We start from the raw sequence: 10991 nt of genomic DNA, 5'->3' as shown, positions 1-10991 counted from the left end.
CCATTATCCATTGTCTATGCATGACCTTATGCTTAAAACAAAACAAAAATATAGACGTCCAAACTAAGGTCGTACCTAATGAGAGGCAAAATAAAAGTATTTACTGATGCGTTTACCTCTGCCAACCTAAGAGGACCTAAAATTCTACAAATTACACGTTTAAATTGCAACTTAGTACTAACAATTATGTGTACCTTTTGCCTTGCAATGGGAATGAAGGGATCATACAAATTCTCGTGATTCATGCAAGCTACTTGATTATGCTAAAGGTTGAGCCTACACAAAACATACACAAGCCGTCCTCAATGGGGGCACCAAAATTGAGGTGGTCCGGGGCGGGCAACAAGAGAGGCGACCTCTAAACACCCCTCAAGGCTCTCGTGCTGCTCAATTGGGGCTGGGGCAACCACAAGCACAACAAAACAACAAACCCACAGCCAAACCCAAACAAGATAGGGGCACCACCTAGTTATGGTATGCGAACTAGGACGCAAGAGAGATTTTTGGTACAACCAAGAAGATGCACCACACAACACACACAAGCAACCTCACACCAAGACACACACAAAATGGATCAGAGAGAGCTAGAGCAAAGGTAAGAGAGAGAGAAAAGGATCTTGCATAATACCTTATTTGTGACTTGCAAATGGAGATGGTTCGTTAGGTTGCTATCGTAGAACTTGTACAAAACTCACTCAATGCTTAGTGATTGCTAAATATTGCCAAAACACACACACACACACTGTCTTCGGGTGTGGGAGACCTCTCACCACAATACCCTCTTACAATGGACACAAAATTGGCAATGAAAAACACACTAAAACACTTCCTAAAATCAAGATCAACCGATAAAAACTCAAAATACACAAGTCACCTTGAATTCACCAAACCGTATTGCAGAAATGGAAGGACGAAGATTTGAACATCGAATCACACCTTTGATGCACCAAACCTCAATTTATTGATGATGAAGGAGCATATACAATAGTGGTTTTGAGATTTGTGGAACTCACGCTCTCTCACTTGCAATGTGTAGCTTGAAGGCTTCTCTCACACCAAGAGTGAAGCTCACAAGTGGTTGCTACACCTAAGTCTCTCCTCACGCATAGAGTGTTGGGGTGTTATGTCAGATGTTGGAGGTTGTTTTACAAGAACGAAAGGGGCCTATTTATAGTTTGGAGACCCCTCATTAAGATTATTGGAAATCCTAATTTACAAGCTAACAAATCAGGATTATGATTTTTTTGAATATCAAAACATTGCGGGCCTTCTTTGTCTGCTTGAGTCATGGGTGTGGGCTCAAAAGAGAGCATTATTGATGGTAGATAAGGTGAAAGTAAGTAGAGAGAGAGAGAGAGAGAGAGAGAGAGAGAGAGAGAGGGAGAGTTACTATACACACGTCTTGAGGGGAGGTGTCTTTTATGGTTAGGTCAATGGCTATTTTGTGTTAGTATGTTAGTGGTTAGTAATCACTAGAAAGTTAATGTTACATTTACAATGGGTAGAATGAGGTGGATGGTTGAATGAAGTGAGCAAATCCTTGTGATGGTGAAGCTTGAAGATGTTTTGGACTTACTTGTGTAGGTTCTCAAAATGACTATCGATCTTCTTCTTCGTCTTCTCTTCTTTACGCCACCGCCGCCAAGGTTGATTATCGTGATGAAAATGGTAATTTCGTTGATGAGATCTCTTGATTTGCAGAGGTTAATCATGGTACACATGCTGAATTTATGTATATATATAAGGGTTAAGATGGAATTGTACTTTGGAGATAATAGAGAGAGGCATAGAGATGGTGTATGTATGTAGAGGTTCATAAAAGAACTATAGGGATGAGAGAGAAGGGTAATGGTGAAGAGGGTGGGAGAAGCTATGGAAATTGCAGGTTTGAGTGAGGGAAGGAGAGGGAGGGATGTGTAAGAGTGAGTAGGTGTGTGGAAGGGTGAGAGAAGACTAAAAGCTACTTGTGAGAAAAGTGGGCAGACCGGGGTGCACTCAAAAAATCATAGCTCACCGCTGGTAGCTGAAAAAATCATGAAAAAATTTGAGGTGATTATTTAAAGCGTGGGCTACATTTTCTCTTTTGACCACCGCTCCAAATTCGGAGTGGAGATAGGTGCCAAAATTCTCACCAAAAAGCCTGTTTTTTATGCCTACAAAAGTCTTTGAGTGGCCCCCTCCTTTGTTGAATTTTTACAATGCATCCAAGAGTGAGCCCCTCCTTTGTCATATTATAATACAAAGCATCCAAGTTGCCCTTGACCCATGCATGGAGGAGGATTATTGGTGAATAAAGAAATATATACATGGTGGGACTAGTGTATGGACTATTCATGGACTTTAGCTCAATGAGCACATGGTGTTAGAATAATGAGTAAAAATAATAATAAAAATATGGAGGAGTTATGGATATGGAAAGATATTGGAATCATATGATATGGTCCCTCCTTGAATTATTTTGGGTGAAAGAGGAAAAGGTATGCAAGTAAATATTATAATAAAAGTAACCAATGAGTAGAAATCAATTTTTTGTTTTCACGAGGGTGAGGGTGAAAATGTGGGAGTGATTTGTATAAAGGAAAAATATGAGGTTAGAGTATGTACAATATTGGCAAAAAATATAATTATGGTGTAAGAGAATGAAAGAAGGTGTACATAGGTTTAATAAAACACACACCTAAGTAGAATATTTAAATAAAATACCAAAATAATTATAAAAAATCCCTATATTTAGGCCATATATACAATGAAATATTTACACACAAAGAGGCCATTATATACTTTTATTTTTTTTATTTTTTTATTTTTTTGGCTCAACTAGCCTAGTGACTAGCTAGCTGAGGGTTTTTAAAAAGATATGGGAAAATCCCCCTAACTCACACACGCCTATGTACAGTGAAATGGTAGGGATAGCCATAGCGTTTGGGTGAATTTGGTAGGGTGGAGTAACTTACTATGGCAATTATGGAGAGCCGAAAAACGGCTATCACTGCCAATGGAACTACTATCACAAAAACTCTCTCATGGGCTCTTGCATCATGATGCCAATCTCCTCCTTTGAAAAAATAATCTAGTAAGAGCTGCTCTATGCCTCATAGCAATGGCATGAATTTGACACTAGAAATATTGTTGACGTGATTTGTAAACGAGATGAGGGTGTTGAGATCTACAAATATGAGTGGTTTTGTTGAGGAGATATGAGTAACTCTATTGAGGAGAGTCCATGAGATGAAAAAAATGACTTGGGGGTTATATTGATTTGAAAGAAATATGTCACCCACCTTCTTTGAATGGGTTCTTATACGGATTGACTTGTAATCCTCTAAATAAATCATCCTTGTATTTGTTTTAGTCTAGCAAGGAATCTTTGATCAAAAGAATCTATAACCTCGACAAAGACCAAAGACCTCTCTAAGGAGACAATGAGACCACCCTTGTATCTTGTAGTATACTAGCACTGACATATGTAATGCTCCTTTAGCTTTGGCTTTAAGTTGTACAATTTTTTTCCTCCTCTAGAGGTATCCAAGTATATCTATTTGTTGCTATATGGAGCTGATTACAAATGTGGAAAGCCATCCTATGACACATCAAAGCCATTACAAGAGGGGTGAATCCCTGTATCTAAATTGTAAAATAAATCCATTATAATAAACGTGAAGAGCATGCTTTTTGAAAAAGCCACTCTAGCCAACGTTTTCTACAACCTTTGAGGAGTAGTTACCCATGTACTCTACCTCAATTTGAATGAATCTTATAGTTTTTTTTATTTCAAAATTTGTGAAGGCAAGGGATGGCGCGTCAAAGGAGTTCTACAAGGGTCACAATCTCAAGAGTCTCTCCCATGGCTAGTTGTCAAGATGACTCGAGGCCCAACATAGCATGGGATTTTGTTACTTTGGGAAGAATCCACTTTTTTGTATTTTTTGTGGTGGTTTTCATGTACATGCAATGAGTTTTGTGGAGTGATCCAACCTATCTACTTATTTGCATGCTATGCCAAATGTAAAGCATAGTGATGACCTTTTTGGTTTCATCACCCAAGGTTCACCCTTTGATGCATTCACTTCATAAATTTTCAGGTTTGCCACACTTATAATCACACATCCAATTAAATGTCACGTTGAAGATATTTGGTGGCTATTACTTAGTTTCCGTGCTGCACCAAATATTTGTTGTAGCTAAGTTGATTTTTTGCTATTAACAGAATGCCTTGGATGTATCTTTTGTACTTTGGGTTGCAGTAAGTGCCTATTTATCAATCTTGGTTCATTTTTTAGTATGCACAAAACATTATCAAATGGAGCAATGGGCTTCAATTGAAATTGGAATATTGACATGTTCTCAGGCATTTGTGGGAGGGTTCTTCCTAATGGATTTAATAAAAAGCTAACTAGAAAATTACTTAATATGCTCAACCTTGATTGTTTTCACGTGTGCGAGAAACCAAAATTGTAAGGCATAGTTCTTGCAGTCTACTTTGTTAGTAATGTATATGCCAACATTTTTTCCAGTTTAGCTTCTCTAGCGTTAATTGCATCTATCAAGAAAAGAATAAGCTCATTCTATGACTCATAGTTGGGTAAGAATCATGCTCTCTATATGGAGTGATATCATATACAGAAATGAATGATGTAGGATGCATGATTATTTTTTGACCTATGTGCATCAATGGAAAATGCAGGTTTGCATCACAAGCTATATTGGGACTCGTTACATTGCCAAGCGATGCCCTCGTATCTCAGGTTAGATTTCTAGCCTCCTCATGCATTGCTTTTGTGCTTGTGATGTGGACTTCTAAGTAAAATGAGTCATTCTATGAATCAAGTATTCAATCAGCAATGGTAGATTGCTATCACAGCTTCAAATGAATTTTTTGAGAAACTTGGAAAACCTTTTGAAGTGAAAAAATTCAAGGTTTGTTTACCAAAATTAAGAGATATTTGGACAAAAATACATTGTAATTACCAAGTTTATAGGGGTTTTCACCTTCAAATTTATTATAAAAGATATATATTGAAATTTGAAGGTGATATTACACTAGAACCTAGATATTTCTCAAGCATTGATTGCTAACTTTTATAATTTTCTTGAGTTGGGTATCACAAGAAAAATACCATTTATTAATAAGAACCTTCAATGTCTTTGATGATTTTCTAGAACTAGGTATCATACAAAAACATCCTTAATTCATAAAAATTGTAGATATTTCTCATTACTGTACTTAGATTATATATAAGCTCTTCATTTTTTCCTAGTCCATAGAGAAAATAGAACTTAAATAGTATCTTTTGTGCAAATTACTTTAATATAGAAGAACTTAATGAGGTTGAACTTGTGCATGCATTTTGGTTGAATGGTGTCGGCAGATGGGAACAAATCTAAAATGGAGTATGTTTGAAAAGAACATCCAAGTGTCCATCACCCAATGGCATTGAATGAGCTAAAGAGAGTATCAACATGAAATTGAGGTACTTTTGAGAGATCCCAATCAAAATCAAGACCTTGCAAAATCGCACTCACCACTAGTATCACATGTGGAGATGACTAGTCATGTTTAACTAGCTTGTCACTCGAAACACATAGGCTAAAGTTTTTGAATGAATTCTTGTAGCTATTAGAAATCCCACTATGGCTAAAAGCAATAACCTTGTAATCTGTCTCAAAGAATGACAAACTACTTGAAAACCATCTTCATTGTATATGGTTGAACATTATTATTAGATTAGGAAAGAAAAACATTGATGTCCATATAATTTGTTGAAGCCAAAATATGGCTACCAATCAATCTCCTCCGTTGAACAAAGCCTTGGAAGAGCTGCTATATGCCTCATAGTAATGGCATGAATTTGATGACGGCAATATATTGTTGCTGTGATTTTCAAAAGTGACAAAGGCATCAAGATCTACAAATATGAGCAGCTTTGTTGAGGAGGGTCTCATGAGTTGAAAAAGGATGTCTTGGGGTTGTGTTGATCCGGAAGAAATCTGTCACCCACCTTCTTCGAATGGGTTCTTTACTGGATTGACTTGTAATCTTCTAAATAAATCATCTTTGTATTTGTGTAACTCTAGCAAGAAAAGCTCAAGGCATCTTTGATCAAAATAATCTATATCCTTGACAAAGACCCAAACATACAGCTGAAGTCTTCCCTTGTGTCTACACTTAGCGTAAAATACCTGCGATTGACAAACAATTGATAATGAAAAGGAACAGCTTATCTTGTAGTATACTAGCACCGGCATATTCTGCCTTTGGCTTTAAGTCATACAATCAAAAAATTTCCTCCTTTAGAGGTATCCAAGTATAACTACTTGTGGCTAGATGCAACTGATGGAAAATGTGCAAATCCGTCCTATGGGACATCAAAGCCCATTGTAAAAGGGGTGAACCCATGTATCTCAATTGTAAAATAAATCCATTATAAGAAACGCAAAGAAAAAGCATTTTGAAAACGCCACTTTTGGCAATGTTTTTTCCCAACCTTTGTACTCTGTCTCAATCTACACGAGTCTTATAGTTTTGTTGATTTCAAAATTTGTAAATTAAAGGGATGGTGCATGAAAGGAGTTCTAGAAGGATCATAACCTGTCCATAGTGAAGCCATGTAACTAAAACCACGTTGACATTTGTGCATACCAATCTCAAGAGTCTCTCCAATGGCTAGTTGTCGAGATGACTCGAGGGCCAACATAGCATGGATTTTATTGCTTTGGGGAGAACCCATGTTTTTGCATTTTTGGGGTGGTGTTCATGTACATGCATTGAGTTTTGTGGAGTGATCTAACCTATCTACTTATTTGCGTGTTGTTGGAGCCTATCTACTTATTAGGGTTTTGTTGAAGACTTGTTTTTGTCCATACTTGATCTGCATTTTGAATCAACACTTGTTTCTTCTCTCCCCCTTTTTCAATGTTTTGAAATATTTGAACCCTTGCGTTGAGAGATTGGATCTTTGCAAGGACCTTCTAGGATCAACATCTCTTCTATTGAAAATGATAAAATTATTTTCATTGAGCTCACAGTAAGGTGGCCCTATTGCTTAAGTCCATGGACAACCACTTTGAAACTGCTACATAGCTTGTCCAAGTAGAAATGACGAGTGAGGAAAAACTTGATATTTTTTTGGAAAATTTTACAGGTCAAGAACGTGTGTGTGTGTGTGTGTTTCTTTCTTGTTATGGTGGAGTTACGTTGATATCATGCATCACACTAGGCCCTGCGGTGGACTCATTCCTTGGCTTGCTCATGAAGAGAAACACACAAAGGATCTCTCTCTCTCTCTCTCTCTCTCTCTCTCTCTCTCTCTCTCTCTCTCTCTCTCTCTGTGGGAGCATTTTTACCATCGGACAATTACAAATATGGTTTTCATTTCAACATAGACTCCCGAAGTTCCATTTATTCAAGCAACATTTCCTGAGCAAGTGGCGGAGATAATTAGGCGGTATGAGGATGAGAAGAAATGGTCTCATAGAGCTAGGAAGAAGGAGAAACAAGCTCAAATTGTTCCAAGAGAGAGGGAATTTTAGCTAGCAGTGGCACAAATTGTTGGGTTTGTGTTATAAATAGCCAAGTTGTATAATAAGGAGTACATGAATATCAACATGGAGAGAGTTTTGGAGCATCCTGAGATTGCAAGTTCACAGAGAAAATACAGGTGAAGTCTTCCCTTGTGTCTACACTTAGGAGCTCCATTGATAGCGTAAAATACCTGCAATCGAAGAACAATTGATAATGAGAAGGAACACCTTAGCATTCCCGGTAAATGCAACATAGGACCAAGACGGCCCCAATTTACAAAAGTATGCAAGAGTGTTGGATGTGCACAAGAGAATCTTGTATGAATCGAAGAAAATTTTGGCTAATGTTGATGTGAAGAATGTGTTTCTTTGGCTATGTTTAGAAGAAGACATTGTTGTGATGCAATATCAAATGATTTGAGGGATATCATCTTTGAGTTTTCGACAACTTATATGTGTATCTTTGAGTTTTGGACAACTTATATGTGTATCTCAACCAATAAGAAGGATGTGACGTGCTTCAGGCTTAGTCCCAAAATGTACATTGAACATCCAATCCACTATCTTGGTGAAACACAAGCAAGTTCAGTTTCAGCTTGTAATTGAGGTTTTCATCCCATGTTCAGATTAAATTATTTTTTTTATATGCCACTGTACTCATCAAAAATCTACTAATGTATCATGTTCATGATACATTATTTTGGGTTTTCATCCCATGTTCAGATTAAATTATTTTTTTTATATGCCACTGTACTCATCAAAAATCTACTAATGTATCATGTTCATGATCATATTTTTTGGGTTAGCCATTCATGAAAATTTAGAGGTTCATGCTTAGGCGGGGCGGGGCGGGGGGGGGGGGGGGGGGGGGGGGGGGCTGTCACTTAATAATTATGTGACTATCATGTGAGTGCAACAGAAGAGGTTTAAATTCAATTTTATCATTTCTCACATTTTCACATACAAAAGGATACCATAAAATGGAATTGGGGAAAAAATTTACAGATTGAATAGGAAAAGGGTGTATTTTATTTGTCAAACATTTACAGATAAGGAGTTTTAAAAATAGTCCTTGAATGCACGTGATATACAAAATTTATACATAGTAGGGCATGGTTCCAAGTTTTGTTTGGTTCTCATTGTTCTTAGAATGACATAAACACTTTAGTTTAATTAGAGTCTAGATTCCTCCTTTTGCTTGGTTTGCTTAGAAGCATCAGTCCTCCAATTTAATATCGTCACTCAGGTCTACGGTGTAAGAGTTGAGAAAGTAGTACATTTGCTGTCACCATGTTGTATTGCTTACTAGAATTTTTGGTTCTATTCCTTATTTCTCCATTGTAATGCTTTATATCATTAAATAAGACTATGTAACATCGATTATTCTTAACTAGCATTATTGTTACTCTACACGTAGAAAAGTTGCATCTTAAAGATAATGTTACTCTATTTACACTAAATTGTGTAGCTATAGACACATTGTTCTCATAGAGTTTTACCAAACATCGAGCGAACTTATCCAAGCAAGCTCAAAACCGAGCAAAATTATTAAATGTTGCAAAAAATGTATTTTTTCAAAACATAGAAATACTTCATGTGGAAATTTCTAGAACTAAATGGATCATGTTTTGAAGTTAGGTCACCATTATACAAATCTAGTCATTAATTTTATTATTAGTATGAGTATAAGCAAGTGCAAGGCATATTCACAAGTGTGATATGTGTGAAAGAAGACACAACTTTACTAACCCATTTATCATATGATTGTGCATTAAATCTCTTAGAGTTCTTTCTCTTAAGGCACCTCTCTCTCAGGCTCTTCCCTTCCCTTCCCTTTTCTTTAGAGTAGCACTTCAAGACTCCGATAGAGATATGAAGTATCTTGTGGAATGTTCCTATGATGTTAAAATGTCTCTTCCTCTTCTGACTCTCTCTCTCTCTCTCTCTCTCTCTCTCTCTCTCTCTCTCTCTCTCTCTCTCTCTCTCTTTGAATCATTGCTCAATCAATGATTAATTGTTAAACATGAGTAAACATTAAAGCCTTAAAATCTTTACTATACATTTGTTTCCTTATTTCTCCATCAATAACCAGACAGTGTGGGAAACAATGCTACAATTCTCTCCCAAGCTATCAATCTTTTCATGGGTTATGGCCTTATATTAATTACTAAAGGATCTATGCCAAGAAGCTCACAGAGGTTTGACTTTATGGCCTCCTTATGGGGAGGAGACTCCACTTTGGCCTATGTAATATGAGGGTGGCATTTTAATTGCTCATATTATATCTTGCTTCATGCATCAATTGAACAACTTCTTTCACAAATATTGATATACAAATCCTTTCCATTTTGAATCATTGTTTGACAAAATGTGGCAGATGTTAGGAAGGACATAACATCCACCACACAATGCACAAGCATATCACCGTGGGAATATGCTTCACTTCCTTGGTCATGTGGAATATTCATGCTACTGCCAATTATAAGAGGCAAATTCAGCTCCAATCTGTGAAGATCAAAGCCATGCCCTACTCTAAAAGGTAGTACAAGAGTCTTCTTCACATCTGGAGCAACACTTTCAACAAGAGGGAGTTTGCATTCTAATTTGTTTGCAGCAATATTGAGTCTCTGTTGAGCTTGTGTCTTCTCAAGATAAGGTGGTATGGACATATTGCTACTTGGATGAGGGAAAGGGCTGCATTGTATTGAGAACGCATTGTTTTGTTAAGGATCATGTCTGCCCATCAGGAAGAACGCTGCTAAGTGAGAGAAGATGCTTAAATCTCTCTCTCCCTCTCTCTATAAAGAAAATGAGAAACAATATCACTATCACCGAGACAATAAGTAATTTGTTTTCAATAGACCAGTGTGCCTCAGCTTGGCCTTGGGCCAATAAAAAAATCAAAATTACCAGTTGATGGGAGAGGGACAAGGAAAGAATCCTCTTTTAAAAATTTAGAAATTAGAGTAAAATACGAATCTATCCCAAAGGAGTTTTTGTATGTTTGTGAAATTGATTTTTCCCTAACACTACATCAGATACAAAAAGTCTTTATAGCAAAATGTCGAGCACAGACAAAATGTCGAGCCTCAAGAATCTCCATGAAAGTTTGCAAGTACTCAAAAAAATCTTTGCAACCCGAGAGAGCACAACTTACTCCTTCGACGTGTGCATCATCTTTCTTCCACTTAGCCCTCATGATAATAAAGCCAAAGCACGAACACTAATTCACTACTTTGGAGGATCCTCTCTCTCTCTCTCTATCTATCTATCTATATGTATATATATATATATATATATATATATATATATATATATATATATATATATATATATATATATATATATATATATATATAGATATATATATATAGATATATATATATAGATATATATATAGATATAGGAAAAAACTACCAAAATACCCCTCGAATTTGTGGAAATTCTATATACCCTTCAAATTTCATAAA

At 36.6% G+C, this 10991-nt stretch overlaps 1 pseudogene; it reads right to left on the bottom strand.

Annotated features, from left to right (window-relative positions):
* Nucleotides 1–9591: 9591 nt before the first annotated feature.
* On the bottom strand, nt 9592–10190 carry LOC147443112 (2-C-methyl-D-erythritol 2,4-cyclodiphosphate synthase, chloroplastic pseudogene; annotated as a pseudogene).
* Nucleotides 10191–10991: the final 801 nt, after the last annotated feature.

This window comes from Adiantum capillus-veneris, chromosome 14 (genome assembly GCF_014529385.1).
Source record: "Adiantum capillus-veneris isolate H3 chromosome 14, ASM1452938v2, whole genome shotgun sequence".
Taxonomy (NCBI): domain Eukaryota; kingdom Viridiplantae; phylum Streptophyta; class Polypodiopsida; order Polypodiales; family Pteridaceae; genus Adiantum; species Adiantum capillus-veneris.
The sequence above is the reverse complement of the archived record's forward strand: the minus strand, read 5'-3'. Positions and strand labels throughout refer to the sequence as shown.